This window comes from Bufo bufo, chromosome 2 (assembly GCF_905171765.1).
Source record: "Bufo bufo chromosome 2, aBufBuf1.1, whole genome shotgun sequence".
Taxonomy (NCBI): domain Eukaryota; kingdom Metazoa; phylum Chordata; class Amphibia; order Anura; family Bufonidae; genus Bufo; species Bufo bufo.
In genome coordinates, this window is record NC_053390.1 from 308,100,883 (window position 1) to 308,126,268 (window position 25,386).

General features: G+C 44.5%; 1 protein-coding gene across 3 annotated transcripts in view; it reads left to right on the forward strand.

The window, feature by feature from the left end:
• The window catches only part of LOC120989050 (twisted gastrulation protein homolog 1-A-like), a 92,271-nt gene that overhangs the window by 22,042 nt on the left and 44,843 nt on the right, over positions 1 to 25,386 (forward strand). Inside the window, exon 6 of one of the 3 annotated variants that reach the window (XM_040416904.1) lies at positions 1,539 to 2,652. The exons of the other annotated variants lie outside the window; for them this stretch is intronic. The gene's annotated coding sequence lies outside the window, so the exon portion shown is untranslated. Of the gene's footprint in view, positions 1 to 1,538; positions 2,653 to 25,386 lie in introns of those variants that run through there. 3 annotated transcript variants of the gene reach the window in all.

Sequence of the window (25,386 nt, forward strand, 5' to 3'; positions counted from 1 at the left end):
CCGTGTATTCCAGCAGTGGTGGCTGGAAGTGTTCATAGGCCAACACTTTTACCTATAGTATGCAAGCACGGCCACCGTTTCTGGATTGCAGAGTGGTCAAAACCATGGATACGTGCTGTGTGTAATGTGATGGAAAAGAGGCAATATGGACAATCACAATACATTAGTAAGTGCCTTGTATTAACTTTCTCTACATGATAAATGCCAATTGCTGAAGTGAGACAACCCTTTTAAGTGTGCTACACTTAATAGGGTTAGGCATAAATGTCTTGGTGTGTGCATTGTGTGTTTCCCATGTGTGATTGGTGTGTGCTATATATCTTCTATGTATCAGTGGTGTATGTGCAGTATGTGACATGCATCAGTGGCATGTGACCCATGTATAAGTGTCTTGTGTGCCACATGTGTCCAATGAGTGATTGGTGTGCGCTGCATGTGTCTTGTTTCTGACTGACTTAAGTGCAGGATATCCATATATGTGTAAATTCTGCCACATGTATGTTTGTGCATTTGTCTGTGAATGTCTACATCATACCTCATCTTTAATATTTCTGTTATCACTGTAAGTGCTCATGAACACGACCGTTGGATGTTTTGTGGTCTGCACATTGTGGATCCCCAAAACATGGATACGGGGTGTGTGCATTCCACATTATGTGGAACAGAACAGCCGGCCTCTAATAGAACAGTCCTAGCCTTGTCTGTAATGCCGACAATAATAGGACATGTTCTTTCATTTTGTAGAACGGCAATGCGGACATACAGACACGGAATGCACACAGAGTAATTTTTCTTTTGGCGCCCCATTGAAGTGAAGTGAACGTTACAGACATGGAAAAAGAAAAGTTAGTGTGCAGGATCCCTAAGGTGGGCCCCCAGAATCAGTTATACTGGTGGGCCCCAAGTACCCCAGTCTGACACTGTATAGGAATACCGAAGTCATTCACCGAAGTCTTGCGCAACTTTGGCCGAGGCGAAGTTTTGCCACGCGGAGCCTATACATTTTAATGCTGTATGAAACAGTGCAGTTGCTGTGGGAGCTGAGCCGCAGTACATCAGCTCCAGAAACGACACACTGGTCTGAGCCTTCTGTCCACTGGTGGCTGCCGGAAACAGCTGATTGGTGGGGGTACCAGCATGTGCTCTATGGTCTCCTTTATTTAAAATGTGTCCGATACAGGAACAAAGTGCAAAAATAGTGCAATGTTTTGACTAATCCATAGTCTTTCTCAAGCCTGCTGAGGACAGGTCATCAATATCTAATTACTGAAAAAGAAAATGTATTTAAGCTCAAGTGTGAACTGTGTATAAAAAGTGATGTGCGAAGTTAGTCTTGGTATAAAATAATGTATAAAATAATGCATTGTACAAAACTGTAATTGCCTCGAGCTGTAAAGAATCAATCTTATTTCTACATGTCCACCTTCATATAACTTTAGCTTTATTTTTATGAAATGTTGTAATTTTTAAGAAATGCATCACTTTATTTTTTGCTTAATGTGATGTATGTATTCATATCATGTATTATCCAATGACAGATAAAGTGGCAGTCAGACCTGTTTTATGCACTACTAACCAAACTACATACTCTAGATGTTAAAATGGAAAGTCTGGGGTGGGAAGCCTTTGCCGGAAGAGCTTACTGAAAACCCTTCTCAAAGCTTCCATGCTTTGTTTTTAAAATTTTCCCTACAAATCCCAAGAATGGCCAGGAAATTTGTTCACCACGGAAAACCTAACATCCCTGAGATGGACTATAGTGGAACAATCCTACACTTCGACCAGGTTTTACAGAGAAACACCCAGAACCTTACAAACCTCCCTTTGAGTTACAGCCTTAGGCTCCCACAGACTCTCACATAGACCTGAGACATGCACTACCGTGGAATTGGTCCAGAGGATCTGGTCAACTGACTGGCTTATGTCACCCACACATTTTGTAGTCTTCTAGAATATCTCCAAATACAATATATGATTCCTTTGGACAATCAAGATGATGTTCTGCAGTGAAACCTCTTTTGTCTACTATACTGTCTGACCACTGTCATACTCCCTAATGCCCCCCTCCACCTCTACTTAATATTCTCCCTTACAAATACGCACCTGTAGACCACTACCTTGGTCCCATTCCATCCTGTTTCTTTACTCCCATGTTATTTAGTTATTAGTTTACCTGACCACCCATGAAATCTTTGGTTCTCTTGTTTGTAATGGTGGTTCCTTGTCTTTTGTTTGACTTATATAATAATTACAATCTACAATTCTTACATGTACCCTATTTGTGTTGTACATACCATTATAAATTGGATGTCATGGGGTGTTCTTTCATTTTCTTATGTCTATAAAAAGCAATAACATTAGTCATGCTGTTTTTCACATTTCTGCTAGGCTATTAATTATGGAAATTCCATGTCTTTTTGGCACCGAAAAATGCCATGTGCGTCATTGTAAACAAAATAATTTTTTTACACGGTGCTCTCTCCATCTCCCTATTAGCTTCCAAATTGTTTATTCTTTTATTCCATGAAGTGAAATATTATTTTTGGGTTGCTCCATTAAAGGGGTTGTGCCACTACTAAGGCCTCTTTCACACGAGCGTGACGGATTAGGTCCAGATGCATTCAGGGTGTGTTCAGTGAAACTCGCACCATTTTGCAATTGCGTTCAGTTGTTCAGTTTTTTCCACGCGGGTGCAATGTGTTTTGATGCGTTTTTCACGCACGTGATGAAAAACTGAAGGTTTACAAACAACATCTCTTAGCAACCATCAGTGAAAAACGCATTGCATCCGCACTTGCTTCCGGATGCAATGTGTTTTTCACTGAATCCCCATTCACTTCCATGGGGCCAGGGCTGTGTGAAAAACATAGAATATAGAACATGCTGCGTTTTTCACGCAACACAGAACTGATGCATGAAAAAAAATGCTCATGTACACAGACCCATTGAAATGAATGGGTCAGGATTCAGTGCGGGTGCTATGCGCACGGAAAACTCGCTCGTGTGAAAGGGGCCTAACACTAACAAATATCCACAGGACAGGGGATAAATTTTTGATCACTGGAGTCACAATCATCAGAACGGTGGTCTGCAAGTGCTGCCGAACTGCCCCAAAAGAATGCAGCGTTGGTGCACATGCTTGACCACTGCTCCATTATCTTCTAAAGGACTGCTGTGAGCAATGTATTCGGCAGTCCTATAGAAGTGAATGAAGCAGTGGTCACACATGCTCACCACCTCTCCATTCACTTGGGCAGCAGAACCCCATTCGGATCCCCAGTGATCAAACACTTATCAGAACCACTTTAAAATATGACTCATATGCTTAACCTATGCTTATGTCTTCATCTTCTTTAGTCATATTTCTGTACTTGCATAATATTTTGGAGTGCACCAGATTTGCACAAAAATGTGCGACTTTTTTTTAGCTTTACCCCACTCTCAAATTTCTTTTTTAAAAAGGGAGCAGGGACAAAACCTTCTACTGTTTGTTAAATTTACTATAATTTATACCATAATCACAGTGCGTTAGGAGAGTCCTCAGACCCTTTCACTTTTTCACATTTTGTTACATTGCGGGCTTGTGTTAAAATAAAATAAAAAATCTAATTTTTCCCCATCATTCTGCATTCAATACCCCATATTGACAATGTTTGAAATCTTTCATTTATTATTAGGGCTGTGGCTGGGCCACTAAAGGACATTCGCAGTGTTGTCCATAAGCCACTTCTGTGTTGCCTTGGCTGTGGGCTTAGTGTGATTGTCATGTTGCTCCCTGGGCCGGCGTGCAGTGGAGGGGAAGACAGCACTAAATCCTCCAAGGCACTCTCTGTTGCAGGGAACACCAGCCAGGTGGAAGTTGAGGTGCCCTAGATGGGAAGACAGCACTAACTCCTCACTCCCAATCTCCCAATCTCCCCTCTAACTTCCTGTGGCTGACCTATATAAATGGTGTTATAGTGACCTCTAGTGTTGGTAGTGTGTAATGCATTTCACCAGCCTGAAATAGGAATTTAGCAGCATTGACAAAGGAAAATACAATGATTAGTGCAAGATGACCTGAAAGGCCATATAGCAATTTGGAGTGGCCCATTCCCCACTGCTTTAATAAAAGTTGGCCTCGACTTTAGACTTGCTAGATGCTGTGGATCTCTTCATCGTTACCTGAAAAACACCAAAAACATGCGCTGCACACAAATATAGATATATCTCAAAATCCCACATTATATTATATATTATTTTTCAAGTGAATCCAGCAAATTCAAGTGCATAAAAGAGTTTTGCATATAAATACACATTTCAAAATATCACATGTTAATACATTGGCGTAAAGGGATTAATGGGTTTTGTTCTCTTCTTTGCTTGATGGTGACAAAACTGGGCGATGATCTGGGAATAAGCAATACAGTCCATAGCAAAGTCCATTGGGCAAAGTCCAACTTATTATTGAGGTATAAAATATTTGTAATCCAATAAAGTGCAAAAAGTTCCGGTAATGTAAACATGAGTATTGTAAAAAATAGGCACAGAAAATGCCCTTCTGGGTACATAGCTTGAAACGTTGCTTAACTTTTAAATTTAAGGTCCCAGTTAAAGTTCTTAGATAACCTGAGTAGAGGAAAAGGGAAAATGGTGCAATAAAAACAAAAATGTGCAATGGGAATAAATGGTCCTGCTAATATCCAGCCGGATGATCCTGAACACTTTTCCACAGGGTACAGTAGGCTCTAAAGTGGTTTGGGAAAACTACCACTAGAAGGTGCAATTAGCACGAGTCCTTCTGGTTAATTATATGGGGCCAACTGTGGAACACAATATTTTTTTTTTCTTTAGGTGGCCATCCAGCCTACTTACAAGTAGGGATCCGGTGACGATGGCACATCGGCGGATAGTGGGCTCCCGAAGATGAGCACTCTGGGATGGCTTCCAACCGGCGCCGGGTTGATCTCGGGGTCAAGTCCAGCCGCTCCAGGACCTTATAGAAAATGTAGGTCTTCTCTCCCATTGACATTAGTATCGGCACTTCCATGGTTTCTTGATGGCAGCAGGGATGTCCTTCTCTGCAGGTGGCTTAGCAGACCCTTGCTCACGACCCTGGAGCGTCAACTGTTGTAGGAGCTGGGCGCTCTCTTGACGGGCATCCTTCACACAGGTGGGCTCAGGCTTGGTCCGCATCTGCCTCGTACGCCTCCTTCTCTGGGACTTCGGACGGACATCCAGGTGCAAGGGGGCGATGGTGGGCTGCCAAGCAACATTGGTGCTGGCAAACCCCATTGTGTAAAGGTATTGCACGTGCGCTGAGGCTGTTCCTCTCTGGCGATCCAGCCACTCAGGAGTCGAGGGTTCATCCATAACTTCCTCATCGGTCTCCTCCTGACTTCTACTAGAGGGCTGTATTCCTTTTGGCTGCTGCGCCTGAGTTCGGTCCCATCCCTCGGCAACGCTGGGGATAGATTTCGCACTTAGGTCCTGGGGAGGCTCCGCTGGCTTCAAGGGTGGCCCTTGGGTGTAATCCGAGCCGTACTGCTTCCACATTATCTCATAAAAGTCATCCCGCTCTCCCGCCATTAGAAGGGCGACTTCCGACTGCCACCGCGATGGCTCTGGGCCGCGACTTGCCCCCGCTGCTTCTGGGGCTGTCCGCTTCTTTGGGCCATCGTTCTTGCCTCTGTCAGGCTGGGGAGTAGGGCGGTCAGCCATTTCTCCCGCTATCAGTTCCTCTCCGGCCTCTCCACAGTAGCACTCGTCCTCCCTCTCGATTGGACTGGCGCACACTCCTCCTTCCGGTCCGCCCCCCAGGTTCACTGGCAAAGAGAGGGCGGGACCAAGACCGGGAGGCATGATGCAATGTCTATGGTGGCACAGCAGTAATTTTTTTCCCGCACTTTCAAAAGGGGTGGAACCCAATTTTCCCGCCGAACGGGGCGTTCTGCACAGAGATGGTGCAGTACAATTAATAAAGAAGCTTCAGGCAGCCATTTTAGGTGCATAAGAAAGTCCATTCAATGACAGCAATCAGTTCTATTGACACAAAAATCTTCAGTTTTCCGACTTTTGACCATGTGATTTGTTAATAAAGGTCTTGTATAATATCCACATGTACTTTATGATTCAAACAGGCTACTTTCCAGTTGATTAAAGGCACTTTAAAGTTTCTCTCCAATCGATATTTGCAATACACGGTGTACAGTTCATTTAAAGGCACAGAGGCATGTGATATACTTTTCGCATCCTGTTCGTGACGCCAATTCTTGCGACGTCCAAGCCACAGGGGTGTAATGAGTGAGTGTCAGTGATTGGTGTTGCCGAGAGAGGATAGTAGTTGTACTCACTTTTCTGTAGCTCCCTGGGACGGCGTGCAGTGGAGGGGAGGACAGCACTAAATCCTCCGGGGCACTCTCTGTTGCAGGGAACACCAGCCAGATGGAAGTTGAGGTCCCCTAGATGGTAATGGGTATGCTTAGGGTGCTTTGGTGGCTAAGCCCCTGTGTTCATGACGCCAGCACCGTAAGGTGCAATTAAGAGATGGAGTAGAATGAAATGAGAGAGGCAGTAGTTGAACCAAACAGGAACTTTACTTGTAAATTGTAGTCTTGCAATAAGTATAGCAGCACTTTGTCATACATACAGGTGGTGAAATGGTAAAGCTGCAAATCCCAATTAGCAGGCTCTTTGAGGTGATGTTTGTAGGTCCCAGCTCAACTTTAGTAGGAGTAATGATGGTACTTTACTTGGTTTCTGTTCTTGCACTGGCTATTTAGTCTTGCAATTAATATGGATCCACTGGAACTAATAGTATACAGCCCAAGGGTGGTCTCCTTCATGGCAGGCAAACTCTCTGCTCCATTCTTTGAAAAGGTTGTTTGAACTATAGTCCAAGTAGTGCCTGGCCTTGACTCTACAATGTAGGATTACGAAATCCTGCTTTTGGATTCCAAAAGTTCAAGTTGCTTACCTCCTGGGCAAGGCCCAGGAGAACAGAGCACAGTCTGTCTCCTCTTCTAACTCCTCACTCCCAATCTCCCCTCTAACTTCCTATCGCTGACCGATATAAATGGTGTTATAGTGACCTCTAGTGTTGGTAGTGTGTAATGCATTTCACCAGCCTAAAATAGGAATTTAGAAGCATTGACAAAGGAAAATACAATGATTAGTGCAAGATGACCTGAAAGGGCATATAGCAATTTGGAGTGGCCCATACACACATAAGTGGATCAGGTTTTCACTAAGAATATCTCTGTACTTTGCTTCATTCAGCTTCCCCTCACCTCTGACCAGTCTCCCTGTCCCAGCCACTGAAAAACACATCATTCTTCACTGCCGGGCCCGCGCATGCGCACTGCTCTACCCACTATGCTATGTTCAGAGGCACTAATCTTAACAATGCTGAGGCCAAGCCAGAGGATGAAGTAGGAGAGAAGGGCGGCCAGTGGACTGCAAGGCGAGTCGTTATCTGGGCACATAGCTGAGGGGCCTGGGCACATGCGGCCATAACTCTGCCCCTGAGAAGTTGCGACAGCTTATTTGCATAACTTTATAAGGTACTTTTTTCAGGATCTCTACGAGGAACAAACACAAGAGAGGTACTATTTTAATTGGGGGGGGGGGGGGGGGGGGCAAACGCGATCTGAGCAGTCTAAAGCACTCATAGTAGGTGACAGACTCCCTTTAAGCCCTGTACATTTTCATACCAGGACAGCCAGAATTCACATAGGCTGTTTCTGAAAATTAGGGACAGTCTTTGCAAATTTGGGACTGTTGGCAACTATGACACAGGATAATGTTTATGGTACCTCATTCATCAAAGCTGTCTTAGAGTAAAACAGTCTTTGCTGCCCATAGCAACTAATCAGAACAACTAATTCATTTTTATCAGAGCAGTATGATGAGGGCAGTAAAGTTGTGCAAGTATCCACCATGCCATATTTGATATAGGAGGCCTATGTAATCACAGGATGATTTAAAGAAACATAAGAGTTTTGCTAATCAATATCCATACATTCCCTTTCTAGCTAAAAACAATATACAGTACGTGGTTTGGTGCAGAAGGTGCCATGGCCAATGCAAAAAAGATAGACAACCATGTGTTCAGACACTCGTTGTTGCAGACACCCAGGAGAGGACTATGAGAAGCTTGAGAAAATTAACACAAAAAATTATCCTAGCAGGTGTACATCAGCTGAAATCGCTTCATCTCAAGCAATACCAGCTGTGCAAGAGTTAAAGGAGTAGATAAAAAGAAGAGTGTGGACTAATACAACTGGCTGCTGGATATGAGAGTGGACAGACATTTTGATATATAGAAAATTAATGTATCCGATGACACATGGTTTCATCTTACTGGATCTGCTAATTCACAGAACAGTAGGTACTGGCAACACAGAAAGTTTACATAAGCTGTAACAACAGCCAGGGGCGCACTGGCCATAGATCAGGGGTGCACAACCTGCGGCCCGGGGGCCACATGCGGCCCTCGATACCATTCTGTGCGGCCCCCAACCATCTGGTAACAGACATGTATGTCTATGTCTTGTGGCTGCTGACATGTATTTTTCATGTATTCTCCCATTAGATGGGAGTCCTGGACCTGTAACTAGACAGTAATGGTATATACTGTATGTTAAATATGCCATATAGTATTTCAATTGGTAATACCCCTTTAAATTTTATTTTCGCCCTTGATGTTGGTTCAGTTTGACAATGTGGCCCCCACTCGGGAAACGTTGTGCACCCTGCCATAGACAATACCGGGAAGATTCCCAGTGCGCCAATGGACAGGGGGCTGCCTGAGCCCTCCTCATGGCCAGGTACATAACGATCTGCCAAAGTTAATTAACACTGGGAGCACCAGATACTTATGTACCTGGCCGATGGCAGGTGCCTCCTAAATTGAGTATTGCAGGGGGAACATGAGCCAATGGTTTCCAGCCGTGCCATCACCCCTATAGGCTCTAGGCCTAGTTTACAGTAGATTGGCACAGGTGGTTGCGAAGCGATGATATCATTGCAGCCACCTGCACCAGGTCCCAGGTGTCAAGATGATGTAATAGCGACCCCCTGTGCCGAGACATAGCAATATGATATGCGCCAGGACACCGGCTTCTCAGACAGTAGGCCAGAAGAGGCCTGCATTGCAAAGGGTGGATGGAAATGAGACTCAGGTATTATTTTTATTTTTTCACTGGCCACTGGTGGACCATAGGGGAGACTATTGGGACAATACTGGGAGCACCATTATTACTGGAAACACAACAAAAAGACAATATTATTATTGGGGTATTATAGGGGCCACTATGGGGGCATTATTATTGCTGGAGGCACTATAGGGGGATTGTTATTACTGGGGGAATTATATGTGGTATTATTATTACTTGGGGAATTATAGGGGTCATTAATATTACTGGAGACACTATAGAGGCATTATTATTACTGGAGGTACTTTTTCTGCAGTATAGTAAATGGGTGAACGAAGCGGGCACAGGATTGGAGTTGGCAGCAGGATGGGGAGGATGATGGAAAAGTGAAGAATCTAAAAGTCTGTGTGACAAACTCTGCAGAAAAGAAGCTGTCATATCGGTATGGTCCAAATTGAAAAGATGAGAAAAGAGAACATCTATACAGGTTAAACTCGAAAAATTAGAATATCGTGCAAAGTTCATTTATTTAAGTAATGCTAATTAAAAGGAGTTGCATTAATGCAACTTAGAATTAGAATATTGTGAAAAGGTTGAATATTCTAGGCTCAAAGTGTCACACTCTAGTCAGCTAATTAATCCATACCCCCTGAGCAAAGGGTGCCTGAGATTGTGACTTTGGGGTTTTCATAAGCTGTAAGCCATAATCATCCAAATTATAACAAATAAAGGCTTGAAATATCTCGCTTTGCATGTAACGGGTCTATCTCATATGTTAGTGTCACCTTTTATGTTGCATTACTGAAATAAATGAACTTTGCACAATATTCCGATTTTCCAAGTTTCACCTGTATAAGCGGGTACATCACTTACAGAATTTGTCATGGAGGTCTGTTCCAAATGGAGAAGATAAAGACAGGAAACATGTACCGATATATCAGAGGAGACATCACTGGATGTAAGAAGTATGTAGTGCTATATTCTCCTTTATGTTTAGTGGCGTTGAAAGACGAGGCAGGGTCCTGAAGGTAAGGCTGGCTCTGTGCTGTGGTCCGCATCTCACCTCCTCATCCCCCTCCTCCATATCTTAGAAACAAATGGAAGAGGAGGATGAGACAGAATAGGGCATCTAGCACTGGCCACCACAGAGGGGCAGCTACTGAAGAGGTATTATGCGCTGTTGGGACAGTATATTGTGTTACACTGTGGTATCTGGTGCTGCTGGGGTAGTATATTGTGCTGTACTGTAGTATTTAGTTCTGCTCGGGTGGTACATTGTGCTGCTCTGTGGTATTTGGTCCATCTGGGGCAGTATGTTGTGCTGTACTGTGGTATTTGGTCCTGCTGGGACAGTATATTGTGTTGTACTGTGGTATTTGGTCCTGCTGGGACAGTATATTGTGTTGTACTGTGGTATTTGGTCCTGCTGGGGCAGTATATTGTGTTGTACTGTGGTATTTGGTTCTGCTGCAGCAGTTTTTAGGTCTACACGGTAGTATTTAGTTCTGCTGGGGCGGTATTTTGTGCTGCACTGTGCCATCTGGTTATGCTGGGGCGGTATTTTGTGCTGCACTGTGCCATCTGGTTATGCTGGGGCGGTATTTTGTGCTCGACTACGGGGTTGGTAGTTTTTTTCAGGACCGCTTTAAATTCCCAGTTACCCCCTGCCAACAGCCACTTCATAATCCAAAAATCGCTCTTGGTGCTGGCTATGGATACAAGGATTGTGGGCCAATATTCCTTGATGAAAAAGCCATGTACTTGGATATCTTCCAGCAATTCTACACTGACCATAAGTCTCATTTCTTTCAGCAAGACGGGGCAACTTGCCATACATACGTCATTCGCATCACTGTGCTGGGTTCCTGTGCCCAAACTGAAACAGTAAATTGAAATTCACATTCGGAATATGGAACATGTTGCGTGGCAGAAGATATTCCCACTAGCAGAAAGCACTGCCAGCATCTGTATCAGTATGTCCGTTCTGCGCCCCCACAAAAAAATAGAACTTCCTATTCTTGTCCATTTTAAAGTTCTATAGAAGACAGGACATTCTGTTCTGCAAAATGCGGAACACACACGGGCAGTATCCGTGTTTTGCGGATCCGCAATTTGCAGACCACAAAAACGGCTATGGCCGTGTGCATGGGCCCTAAAGGTTCTTTTACACATAGGTTTTTGCTTGCCTTTTGCTGCACTTTTGTGGTTTTAATGTCATTTTTTGTGCCTGCATTGTTTGGTGAGTTCTTTCAGGCATTTTCACATCACCTTCTCTATAGGGGGAAAATGCCATGAAGAAAACAGTAGTGGGCAAACACATTAGAGGTTATTTGTTAAAGGACTTGTGACTATTTGTATGACTAAAATAGTCACAAGTCCCTTTTTCTAACTGGCTGTATGACAATATTTAGTACCACGGCTGGTTTTACGCCGTGTTTGGCAGTTGGGCGAGATGGGAGCAGAGGTGTGTTGGGGCAGGACTCTGGCCCTGGCAAAGTTACGCCTGGAAACGGGCATAAATGTTGGTGAAAAACTACTCCAGTTTTTCTCTCTAGGCGCACAAACTGCCTTAGATTCACCTAAGTTATGACAAGGTGCACACTTCGTCATAAATTAGCCAAATCTTACAGCAGCGCGGGGGAAATCCAAGACCAGCAAAAAAAAGACGGTCTTAGTAAATTACCCCCACTGTTTTTTTTTTTTTAAAAAGCCACAAAAACATGGCACTAAAGCAGGTGGCCCAAAAAAAAACACATGAACTTATTCTGGAGTTTTTCTTTTAACCCTTTCAGGACCGAGCCATTTTTCACCTTAAAGGGAGTCTATCACCACATTTGGACATTATAGACTGCTTACATAGCATTCTGGCATAACTTTAGATAAATCAAATGGTACCTTTGTTGCATTCTTCTGCGGTACACCTGCGGCAAAAACTGGCTTTATTCATATGTAAATGAGAGCTCGCAAGAGCCCAGGGGCGGCGTTAACTTCTTTGGAGCCCAGGCTGATCATCTTCTTTTGTTAATATCCTCGCCCCAGCCTCTGCCTCTGCCCGCCCTTCTCTTCCTTTGCATCCTCTCCCAGCGAAAGCCTACGCTCTGCCTCGCTTGGCCGGGGCATGCGTACTGCGATGCCCGCTGTAGCTACTGCACATGCTCCAGCCAAGCCATGCCCAGACTCCCTTTAAGGACCAGGCCATTTTTAGCAAATCTTACATATGTAATTTTTTATGTGGTAATACCTTGAAAACGCTTTTACTTAGGCTCCATTCACACATCCGCAATTCCATTCCGCATTTTGTGGAACGGAATTGCAGACCCATTCATTTCTATGGGGCTGCACGACGTGCAGCCCCGATCCGGAATTGCGGACCCGCACTTCCGGGTCCGCAATTCCGATCCTGAAAAAAATAGAACATGTTCTATTCTTGTCCGCAATAGCGGACAAGAATAGGCATATTCTCTTAGTGCCGGCAATGTGCGGTCCGCAAAATGCGGAACGCACATTGCCGCTGTCCATGTTTTGCAGATCTGCAAAACACACACGGATGTGTGAATGGACCCTTATCCAGGCCATTCTGAGATTGTTTTCTCGTCACATATTGTACTTCATGACAGTGGTGAAATTGAGTTAAAAAATTTCAAATTTCAATTTCTCTACTTTTATAATACACTGCCTGACCCCCAAAAAAGTCACCACCTGGATTTAACTAAGCAAATAGTTATGAGCCTCCTATTGGATAATTACTGAATGGGTGATTATCTTTCAGCTGGCAATAAGTTATTTAACCCCAACTGTGTCACGGCGGGCATGCACTCAGTTTAACAGATAACGCGCCAACCAGGCTGTGGGCGAGAGACGGGGGAAGGGTCACCTCCTAGCAAATCCCTGACCTCTTTCCCTCTTCACTGCTCAGCCCACCTACAGACCTTAAATGGAGGTATGAGGTGTCCCCGTGCCTGGGCTGACAAAACCCTGAATTCCCTGAGATGGTGAAGTGGGAAATAGGAGCAGCCTGCTCGCACAGAACCTGGATGGGAAGATGACACAAAACAACCAACTTGAAATAACACTTATCTTCCTGAGCTGGAGCAGACAGCCAGCCTTCCTTCCTAGCTTCCAAGACCACAATGATGAGTATAATCCGCTCAGGACACTGGGCTGATGAGCTATTTAAACTAATGACTCCACCCAGTGCACCTGATGAGGGGCGGATCCAGCACGACTCCAAAACAAACACTAAACTCGTGCTGCAATCCTGGCCGACCTCCGCACATCGTCAGAGTGGGGCATGACAGTACCCCCCCTTCTACGGGTGACCTCCGGACACCCTGGACCAACCTTATCCGGATGGGACCTATGAAAAGCCCTCACCAGTCGGCTGGCATTGACATCCGACGCCGGAACCCACATCCTCTCCTCAGGACCGTATCCCCTCCAGTGCACCAGGTACTGAAGGGAACCCCGAAGAACTCTCGAGTCGAGAATCCTTGAGATCTCAAACTCCAAGTTTCCCTCGACTAGAACAGGAGGAGGGGGCAATGGCGATGGTTCCACCGGTCTCACATATTTTTTTAGTAAAGACCTGTGGAACACATCATGGATCCTCCAAGTCTGCGGAAGATCCAGCCGAAACGCCACAGGATTGATCACCGCAGAAATTTTATACAGACCAATAAATCTTGGACCCAGTTTCCAAGATGGCACTCTCAATTTGATATTCTTAGTGGACAACCACACCAGATCACCCACACCCAGGTCCGGACCAGTCACACGTCTCTTGTCAGCCATTCGTTTATACCTCTCACCCATCCTCTCCAAATTCCCTTGAATCCTCCGCCAGATAGAGGATAAGGCAGAAGAGAATCTCTCCTCCTCTGGCATCCCAGAGGAACCAGACCCAGAGAAGGTACCAAACTGGGGATGGAAACCGTATGCGCCAAAAAATGGCGACTTACCCGTGGACTCCTGCCTACGGTTATTCAATGCAAATTCTGCTAAAGACAAGAATGAGGACCAGTCCTCCTGATTTTCAGCCACAAAGCACCTCAAGTAGGTCTCCAGGTTTTGATTAGTACGCTCCGTCTGACCATTCGACTGCGGATGAAAAGCCGAAGAGAATGAAAGTTGAATGCCAAGCCGAGAGCAGAACGCCCTACAAAACCTGGAGACAAACTGCGTGCCCCTATCAGAGACCACATCCGAAGGAATACCATGCAATTTCACAATATTATCCACAAAAATCTGCGCAAGAGTCTTAGCGTTAGGCAGACTCGTTAGTGGTATAAAGTGAGCCATTTTACTGAAACGGTCAACTACCACCAAAATCACTGTTCTCCCGGAGGAACTCGGCAGATCCGTAATAAAGTCCATAGACAAATGCGTCCAAGGACGAGATGGAATAGACAATGGAAGAAGTGAACCCGGTGGTCGAGTATGAGCAACCTTTGACCGAGCACAGGTTTCACAAGCTGTCACGTAATTCTCAATGCTCTTACGTAACCCTGGCCACCAGAACCTCCGGGATACTAGATCACAGGTGGACTTACCACCAGGATGTCCAGCGAGAACAGTATCGTGATGTTCCTTGAACACCTTGTATAGTAGGCCCTCAGGAACAAACAACCTCCCTGGGGGACAAGAACCAGGAGCCCCCTCCTGGGCTCCCAACACCTCCATCTCCAATTCAGGGTCCAGAGCGGAGACCACCACCCCATCCGCCAAAATCGGCGCCGGATCTTCTGAATCACCTCCCCCAGGGAAGCTGCGAGACAAGGCATCTGCCTTGACGTTCTTGACCCCTGGGCGAAAGGTAACCACGAAATTGAACCTGGTAAAAAACAGTGACCATCTGGCCTGCCTAGGGTTCAGACGCTTGGCAGATTGCAGGTAAGCCAAATTCTTATGGTCAGTATACACCGTAACGGGGTGAGACGCCCCCTCCAACCAGTGGCTCCATTCCTCAAAGGCCAACTTGATAGCCAACAACTCTCTATCTCCAACATCATAATTCCTCTCGGCGACCGAGAGCTTCTTGGAGAAGAAGGCACACGGGACCCACTTGCCAGGAGATGAACCCTGTGACAGCACCGCCCCAACCCCCACCTCTGATGCATCAACCTCTACTACGAATGGTTGAGACACATCCGGCTGCACCAGAATGGGAGCAGACGCGAAACGCTCCTTAACAGCCAAAAAGGCCTGCAATGCCTCATCCGACCAGACAGAGACATCGGCGCCCTTCTTGGTCATATCAGTAAGAGGTTTTACTAGGGTAGAATAATTCGAAATAAATTTTCTATAATAATTCGTAAACCCCAAGAACCGCATCAAAGCTTTCTGATTCTCTGGTCGGTCCCACTCCAGAACCGCCCGGACCTTTTCGGGGTCCATACGAAAACCGGAATCAGAAAGCATGTATCCCAAGAACGGAAGCTCTTGCACCGCAAACAAACATTTCTCCAACTTGGCATATAACTTATTCTCCCGAAGGATCGTCAAAACCTGTCTCACATGATCCTGATGGGTCTTCAGATCAGGAGAATAAATTAAAATGTCATCCAGGTAAACTACTACGAACCTCCCCACCAAGTGATCAAAAATGTCATTGACGAATCGCTAAAATACTGCTGGCGCGTTCGTCAACCCAAAAGGCATCACCAGGTTCTCAAAATGACCCTCGTGCGTATTGAAGGCCGTTTTCCACTCATCCCCCTCCTTGATCCTGATCAGATTGTAGGCTCCTCTCAAATCCAACTTGGAGAACACCTTGGCTCCAACAATCTGATCAAAAAGATTAGAGATCAAGGGCAGGGGATATGGATCCCGGACTGTAATACAGTTCAGTTCCCGGAAATCCAAACACGGTCTCAGTGATCCATCTTTTTTCTTCACAAAGAACAAACCTACTGCCACTGGAGACTTAGATGGTCTAATATGACCCTTTGCCAAACTCTCGGCGACATACTTTCGCATGACCTCTCTTTCGGGTTGAGAGAGGTTGTAAAGCCGAGACTTTGGCAACTTAGCGCCAGGAATGAGATTAACTGGACAATCATAGTCTCAATGAGGGGGCAATTCTTGAGCCCCACCCTCCGAAAAGACATCCGCAAAATCCGAGAGATACTGAGGTAAAGCCGTAATGGACACACCAGAGATAGATGTGCCAAGACAATTATCCGAACAAAACTCGCTCCAACCAATGATTTGTTTCGCTTGCCAGTCTATAATTGGGTTATGTCTAGTCAACCATGGCAACCCCAAAACTATAGGAGCTGGCAAATCCTTCATGACAAAACAAGAAATAATTTCAGCATGTGAATCACCCACCCTTAAGTGAATACCATGAACAATGTGAGTGAGACTCCTTTGAGAAAGAGGGGAAGAATCAATTGCAAAAACACGAATCTCGTTCTCTACCTTTCAAGTACTTAGTCCCAGGCCTTGAAGAAAAAGAAAGTCAATTAGGTTTACCCCAGCACCACAATCAAGGAATACATCAACAAACACATTTTTTGACTCTAGCGCCACCATAGCTGAAAGGAGAAAACGGGAACTGCAGGGAGCTTGCATACCTGTCTGCTCAACCACACCATTCATACAACCAAGTGTGAGGGAAGTTTTTTTATTTTTCTCTTCCACCTGTGATTTAACATAAGGACAAGAAAAAATAAAATGACCCTTCTTTCCACAAAAGTAACATCGATTGTGCACTTTTCTAAAGTCTCTACTATCAGAATGGCAAGATATCTGACCTAACTGCATGGGTTCCTCCCCTACCCCAGAGTTATAAGTAATATCACCCTGGGCAGTAGGAGAAACAAAACCACACGCAGGAGGGATGCCCTGCACGGAGGGACCCTTACACCTCTCTCTGATACGTCTATCCAACCGTATAGCCAAAGACATAGCATTCTCTAAAGTATCCGGATACTCATGAAAAGCCAGGGCATCCTTCAACCTTTCAGATAACCCCTGACAAAACTGACTACGTAACGCGGGGTCGTTCCACCCCGACTCAGTAGCCCACCTCCTAAACTCTGTGCAGTAACCCTCTGCAGTATGTTTACCCTGTAGTAAGTTACGCAATTTTGATTCTGCCATCGAGACCCGATCTGGGTCATCGTGAATCAATTTTAGGGCTTGGAAAAATTCCTCCACCGACCGGAGAGCCAGAGAACCGGGCGGCAGAGAAAAAGCCCAGGATTGCGCGTCCCCTTTAAGCAAAGACATGATGATACCAACCCTCTGATCTTCATTACCTGACGAAAATGGACGCAGTCGAAAGTACAATTTGCATGACTCTTTAAAGCGGAAAAAATCATCCGTACCCCCTGTAAATCTCTCGGGAAGAGTGACTTTAGGCTCCCCACCAATTTGACCTGTACCTGATGCCAGAAACCTCTGACACTGTGTGACTGAACTACGCAGATCAGCAACCTCTAGGGATAAACCCTGCATGCGGTCACTCAGTGCATCAATTTACGCCATCACAAAAGCGCTGAGTGATGGCAGTCACAGTGTGGCGGATTATAATGTCACGGCGGGCATGCACTCAGTTTAACAGATAACGCGCCAACCAGGCTCTGGGCGAGAGACGGGGGAAGGGTCACCTCCTAGCAAATCCCTGACCTCTTTCCCTCTTTACTGCTCAGTCCACCTACAGACCTTAAAGGTAGGTATGAGGTGTCCCCGTGCCTGGGCTGACAAAACCCTGAATTCCCTGAGATGGTGAAGTGGGAAATAGGAGCAGCCTGCTCGCACAGAACCTGGATGGGAAGATGACACAAAACAACCAACTTGAAATAACACTTATCTTCCTGAGCTGGAGCAGACAGCCAACCTTCCTTCCTAGCTTCCAAGACCACAATGATGAGTATAATCCGCTCAGGACACTGGGCTGATGAGCTATTTAAACTAATGACTCCACCCAGTGCACCTGATGAGGGGCGGATCCAGCACGACTCCAAAACAAACACTAAACTCGTGCTGCAATCCTGGCCGACCTCCGCACATCGTCAGAGTGGGGCATGACAAACTGGTGCAATGAGTTGCTTCTCATTTCTTAAACAACCATGTCGAAAGACACATCTCGTGGTCGTGGAAAAGATGTTAGTCTGTTTGAGAAGGGTCAAATAATTGGCATGCATCAAGCAGAGAAAACATCTAAGGAAAAACTGGAAGGATAGTGGGGACCCATCATATTTGAGTAAGAAATGTGTCGGGAAAAAAATCCTGAATGATGGTGATCGGCGATCACTTAAACGTTTGGGGAAATCAAATCAAAGAATAGCAACATTAGAACTCAGGGCTATGTTTAATAGTAAAAGTAAGAGCATTTCCACACGCACAATGCGAACTGAACTCAAGGGATTGGGACTGGACAGCTGTTTAGCCATAAGAAAACCACTAATCAGTGAGGCAAACCAGAAAAAAAAGGCTTCAATTTGCTAGGGAGCATAAAGATTGGACTCTGGAGCAATGGAAGAAGGTCATGTGGTCTAATGAGTCCAGATTTACCCTGTTCCAAAGTGATGGGCGCATCAGGGTAAGAAGAGAGGCAGATGAAGTGATGTGAACCCATCATGCCTAGTGCTTACTGTGCAAGCCTGTGGGGGCAGTGCTATGACCTGGGGTTGCTTCAGTTGGTCAGGTCTAGGTTTAGCAACAGTATGTGCTACAAGAATTAGGTCAGCTGACTACCTGAACATACTGAATGACCAGGTTATTCCATCAGTGGATTTTTTCTTCCCTGATGGCACGGGCATATTCCAAGATGACAATGCCAGGATTCATCGGGCTCAAATTGTGATAGAGTGGTTCAGGGAGCATGAGACATCATTTTCACACATGGATTGGCCACCACAGAGTCCAGAACTTAATCCCATTGAGAATCTTTGGGATGTGCTGGAGAAGGCTTTGCGCAGCAGTCAGACTCTACCATCATCAATGCAAGATCTTGGTGAAAGATTAATGCAACACTGGATGGAGATAAATCTTGTGATATTGCAGAAGCTTATCGAAACAATGCCACAGCAAATGCGTACCATAACCAAAGCTAAAGGCTTTTTTTGGACAGGCAGTGTAAATAGTAATAACTCCAAAAATAGTTACTACTTTACATTCCTCATATGTCTACTTTAGGTTTGGATCATTTTGTGAATGCCATTTTATTTTTTGGGGACGTTAGAAGGCTTAGAAGTTTAGAAGTAAATCTCAAAATATTCAGGAAAATTTCCAAAACCCACTTTTTGAGGACCAGTTCAGGTCTGAAGTCACTTTGTGAGGCTTACCTAATAGAAACCACCCAAAAATGACCCTATTTTAGAAACTACACCCCTCAAGGTATTCAAAACTTATTTTTACAAACTTTGTTCCACAAGAATTAATGGAAAATGGAGTTGAAATTTCAGAATTTCCCTTTTTTGGCAGATTTTCCATTTTAATATTTTTTTTTCCACTAACAAAGCAAGGGTTAACAGCCAATACGAGCACACAGCATTGCGCAGAAGGAAAAGAACGCCATATGGTTTTTGGAAAGCAGATTTCACTGGGATAATTTTAAGCAGCCATGTCACATTTGATGCACCCCTAGAGTGGAAACTCCAAAAAAGCGACCCCATTTTAGAAACTACACCCCTCAAGGTATTCTAAACTGATTTTTACAAACTTTGTTAACCCTTTAGGTATTCCACAAGAATTAATGGAAAATGGAGATGAAATTTCTGAATTTCACTTTTTTGGCAGATTTTTAATTTTAATAAAAAAAATTCCACGAACAAAGCAAAGGTTAACAGCCAAACAAAACTCAATATTTATTGCCCTGATTCTGTAGTTGTAAACTGCTGTACGGGCACACAGCGCAGAAGGAAAGGAACGCCATATGGTTTTTGGAAGGCAGATTTCATTGGGATAATTTTAAGCTGCCATGTCACATTTGAAGACCCTCTGATGCACCCGTAAAGTAGAAACTCCAAAACATGACCCAATTTTGGAAACTACGGGATAAGGTGGCAGTTTTGTTGATACTATTTTAGGGTACATATAATTTTTGGTTGCTCTATATTACACTTTTTGTCAGGCAAGATAACAAAAAATAGCTGTTTTGGCACAGTTTTTGTTTTATGTTATTTACTATGTTCATCTGACAGGTCGGATCATGTGGTATTTTTATAGAGCAGGTTGTTACGGACGCGGTGATACCTAATAAGTATACTTTTTTATTTATTTATGTTTTAGACAATAACAGCATTTTTTTATTTAAAAAAAAATCATGTTTCAGTGTCTCCCTATTCTGAGAGCTCTAGTTTTATTTATTTTTGGGCAATTGTCTTAGGTAGGGTCTCATTTTTTGTGGGATGAGATGACGGTTTGATTGGTACTATTTGATTGGGTGCGTATGACTTTTTGATCCCTTTGGTATTACACTTTTTGTGATGTAAGGTGACAAAAATAGCTTTTTTTTTTACACGTTTTTTTTTTTTACGGTGTTCACCTGAGGGATTAGGTCATGTGATATTTTTATAGAGCAGGTCATTACGGACGTGGCAATACCTAATATGTATACTTTCTTTATTTATGTACGTTTTAAACAATGATATCATTTCTTAAACAAAAAAAAATCCATAGTCTGAGAGCCATAGTTTTTTCAGTTTTTGGGCGATTGTCTTAGATAAGGTATCATTTTTGCGGGATGAGATGACGGTTTGATTGGCACTATTTTGGGGTGCGTATGACTTTTTGATCGCTTGCAATTACACTTTTTTTTATGTAAGGTGACTTCTGTATTGTGATGCATTGGCAGGGGGCTGGATCTCACAGGCTCTCCCGGAAGGCAGCCACGATGCCTAAGAAAGGTATCGAGCTGCCTTCTCTGCCATCGGGTCCCCGTCACAGCAGCGCGGGGACCTGATGGCTGCTTCCTCCCTGCACGGACATGGCACGTGCCGTGGTCAGCGCTGACCGCGGCCGTGCAGGGTTTAATGCGCCGGCAGCTATGATTTCACCGATGCCGGCGCATACAGCAGGTGTCCGGCTGTCAGTGACTGCCGGATCCCTGCCGCGGATCTGGCGGGCGCAGCTCCTGCATCCGCCCAATCAGTGCACCGTACATGTTAAGGGGTTAACTGGAAAAAAACTGACAAAATTCATGTGTGTGAGGACCCTCATGATGGTAGATAAACAGAGAATTAACTAAATAATGATCAGCTAAAGTGTCCAGTTTCTGAACCCCTTTGTCTTTTCTTCCCCTTAACAACCCAATTCCCAGCCAACACCATCTGCTGCTATTGATCCAGGCAGTGAGGAACCCTCCCCCACCATGGCTTTTCTATCCTGCTCATTTCTATTGTTTGTGTCTTTTTTTCTGTCTTATTTTCTAGTGATCTAAAAGCAAGAAAATCTTTTGGATTTTCAATCTTTTTCATCACTCTTCTAAAGCTGGTTTGAAAAAAAAGTTTTGTAATTAGACAATTAGAATTGTTGCCATTTAATCATATACAGTACCAGGGATCAGCAACCTCCGACACTCTAGCTGTTCTAAAACTACTTTCACTTCTGTGTGAATTACAAGAACAGCCAAATTAAGTATGCATGCTGGGAGTTGTAGTTTCACAGCAGCTGGAGTGACTATGCAGTCACGTGACTGGCGATACAATATGTTGTTTGGATACATTTCCTCCTGTATTTTCCTATGGTTTTCAAATGGCACGTGTATTCTGCTGTAAGGATCTGTAATACAACATCTATAGCGTGCTATGAACTGATACTGTGCCTCGATTTTACATAAAGGTTTTTCTCTCTCAACAGGCCACTTTCACATGGTCCATATTTGGTCAGTATTTTGTATCAGTATTAAAAGCTCCTTTACACAGGCCAGTGATCTGGGCAATTATTGGGAAGAAGGGTTCCTCGGAATGTCCTTCTCAATAATTGTTTTGTCTGAAGGTGTAGATCACTCGAAGAATGAGCAAACGATTGTTCATTGCGTGAAAGCATAGCTAACGTGTACACCAAAATCTTCATTTCTGGGCAGCAGATCAGAGCTTTCATCTCCTTTAATGAGCAAGCTATTATCAGAAAAGAACAGTTCACAACCGATAATTGTCTTCCGTATTGACTGATGTAAACTGGTCTTTATAATCCATTGGGTTACACTACTAGCCCGACAGAGGCCAACAGGACACAACAGTAACCCAATGAACATGTTTAGCGTGTACATCAAATGCTTTCACCAGTTAAATGGAGAACAAAAGAGTGTCCCATGCATTAGCATAGGAAAAAAATATCTGCAATAGTGTAGTATATTGCACTATTATATACAACAGTAACAACAGAGGATACAGTACATCAGCATTAAATATATGGATTATAAATGTTACTAATGCAATATTCACTATATACTGTACTTTGCAAATACATAGTAACATAGTTTATAAGGCTGAAAAAAGACATCTGTCCATCCAGTTCGGCCTGTTATCCTGCAAGTTGATCCAGAGGAAGGCAAAAAACCCTGTGAGGTAGAAGCCAATTTTCTCCACTTAAGGGGTGAAAAATTCCTTCCCGACTCCAATCAGAATAACTCCCTGTATCAACGACCCCTCTCTAGTAGCTATAGCCTGTAATATTATTACGCTCCAGAAATACATCCAGGCCCCTCTTGAACTCTTTTACTGAAGGCACCATCACCAACTCCTCAGGCAGAGAGTTCCATAGTCTTACTGCTCTTACCGTAAAGAATCCTTTTCTATGTTTGTGTACAAACCTTCTTTCCTCCAGACGCAGAGGATGTCCCCTCGTCACAGTCACAGTCCTGGGGATAAATAGATGATGGGAGAGATCTCTGTACTGTCCCCTGATATACACTGCTCAAAAAAATAAAGGGAACACTTAAACAACACAATGTAACTCCAAGTCAATCACACTTCTGTGAAATCAAACTGTCCACTCAGGAAGCAACACTGAGTGACAATCAATTTCACAGGCTGTTGTGCAAATGGGATAGACAACAGGTGGAAATTATAGGCAATTAGCAAGACACCCCCAATAAAGGAGTGGTTCTGCAGGTGGTGACCACAGACCACTTCTCAGTTCCTATGCTTCCTGGCTGATGTTTTGGTCACTTTTGAATGCTGGCAGTGCTTTTACTCTAGTGGTAGCATGAGACGGAGTCTACAACCCACACAAGTGGCTCAGGGAGTGCAGCTTATCCAGGATGGCACATCAATGCGAGCTGTGGCAAGAAGGTTTGCTGTGTCTGTCAGTGTAGTCTCCAGAGCATGGAGGCGCTACCAGGAGACAGGCCAGTACATCAGGAGACGTGGAGGAGGCCAACAACCCAGCAGCAGGACCGCTACCTCCGCCTTTGTGCAAGGAGGAACACTGCCAGAGCCCTGCAAAATGACCTCCAGCAGGCCACAAATGTGCATGTGTCTGCTCAAACGGTCAGAAACAGACTCCATGAGGGTGATATGAGGGCCCGATGTCCACAAGTGGGGGTTGTGCTGACAGCCCAACACCATGCAGGATGTTTGGCATTTGCCAGAGAACACCAAGATTGGTAAATTCGCCACTGGCGCCCTGTGCTCTTCACAGATGAAAGCAGGTTCACACTGAGCACATGTGACAGACGTGACAGAGTCTGGAGACGCCGTGGAGAACGTTCTGCTGCCTGCAACATCCTCCAGCATGACCGGTTTGGCATTGGGTCAGTAATGGTGTGGGGTGGCATTTCTTTGGAGGGTCGCACAGCCCTCCATGTGCTCGCCAGAGGTAGCCTGACTGCCATTAGGTACCGAGATGAGATCCTCAGACCCCTTGTGAGACCATATGCTGGTGCGGTTGGCCCTGGGTTCCTCCTAATGCAAGACAATGCTAGCCCTCATGTGGCTAGAGTGTGTCAGCAGTTCCTGCAAGACGAAGGCATTGATGCTATGGACTGGCCCGCCCGTTCCCCAGACCTGAATTGAATTGAGCACATCTGGGACATCATGTCTCGCTCTATCCACCAACGTCACGTTGCACCACAGACTGTCCAGGAGTTGGAAGATGCTTTAGTCCAGGTCTGGGAGGAGATCCCTCCGGAGACCGTCCGCCACCTCATCAGGAGCATGCACAGGCGTTGTAGGGAGGTCATACAGGCACGTGGAGGCCACACACACTACTGAGCCTCATTTTGACTTGTTTTAAGGACATTACATCAAAGTTGGATCAACCTGTAGTGTGTTTTTCCACTTTAATTTTGAGTGTGACTCCAAATCCAGACCTCCATGGGTTGAAAAATTTGATTTCCATTTTTTTATTTTTGTGTGATTTTGTTGTCAGCACATTCAACTATGTAAAGAACAAAGTATTTCAGAAGAATATTTAATTAATTCAGATTTAGGATGTTATTTTTGTGTTCCCTTTATTTTTTTGAGCAGTGTATTTATACATAACAATTAGATCTCCCCTCAGTCGTCTTTTTTCTAAAGTGAATAACCCCAATTTTGATAATCTTTCAGGATACTGTAGTCCTCGCATTCCAGTTATTACTTTAGTTACCCTCCTCTGAACCCTCTCCAGCTCTGCTATGTCTGCCTTGTTCACAGGAGCCCAGAACTGTACACAGTACTCAATGTGTGGTCTGACCAGTGATTTGTAAAGTGGTAGGACTATGTTCTCATCACGGGCATCTATGCCCCTTTTGATGCAACCCATTATCTTATTGGCCTTGGCAGCAGCTGCCTGACACTGGTTTCTACAGTTTAGTTTGCTGTTCACTAAAATTCCTAGGTCCTTTTCCATGTCAGTGTTACCCAGTGTTTTACCATTTAGTATGTACGGGTGATTTGCATTATTCCTTCCCATGTGCATAACCTTACATTTGTCAGTGTTAAACCTTATCTGCCACTTCTCTGCCCAAGCCTCCAATCTATCCAGATCCATCTGTAGCTGTATATTGTCCTCTTCCGTGTTAATTACTTTACACTGTTAAGTGTCATCTGTAAAAATTTATATTTTACTGTGCAAGCCTTCTACAAGATCATTAATAAATATATTGAAGAGAATAGGGCCCAATACTGACCCCTGAGGTACTCCGCTAGTGGCAGTGACCCAATCTGAGTGTGTACCGTTAATAACCACCCTGTTTTCTATCACTGAGCCAGTTACTTACCCACATACAGACATTTTCCCCCAGTCCAAGCATTCTCATTTTATATACTAACCTTTCATGTGGTACAGTGTCAAATGCTTTGGAGAAGTCCAGATATAC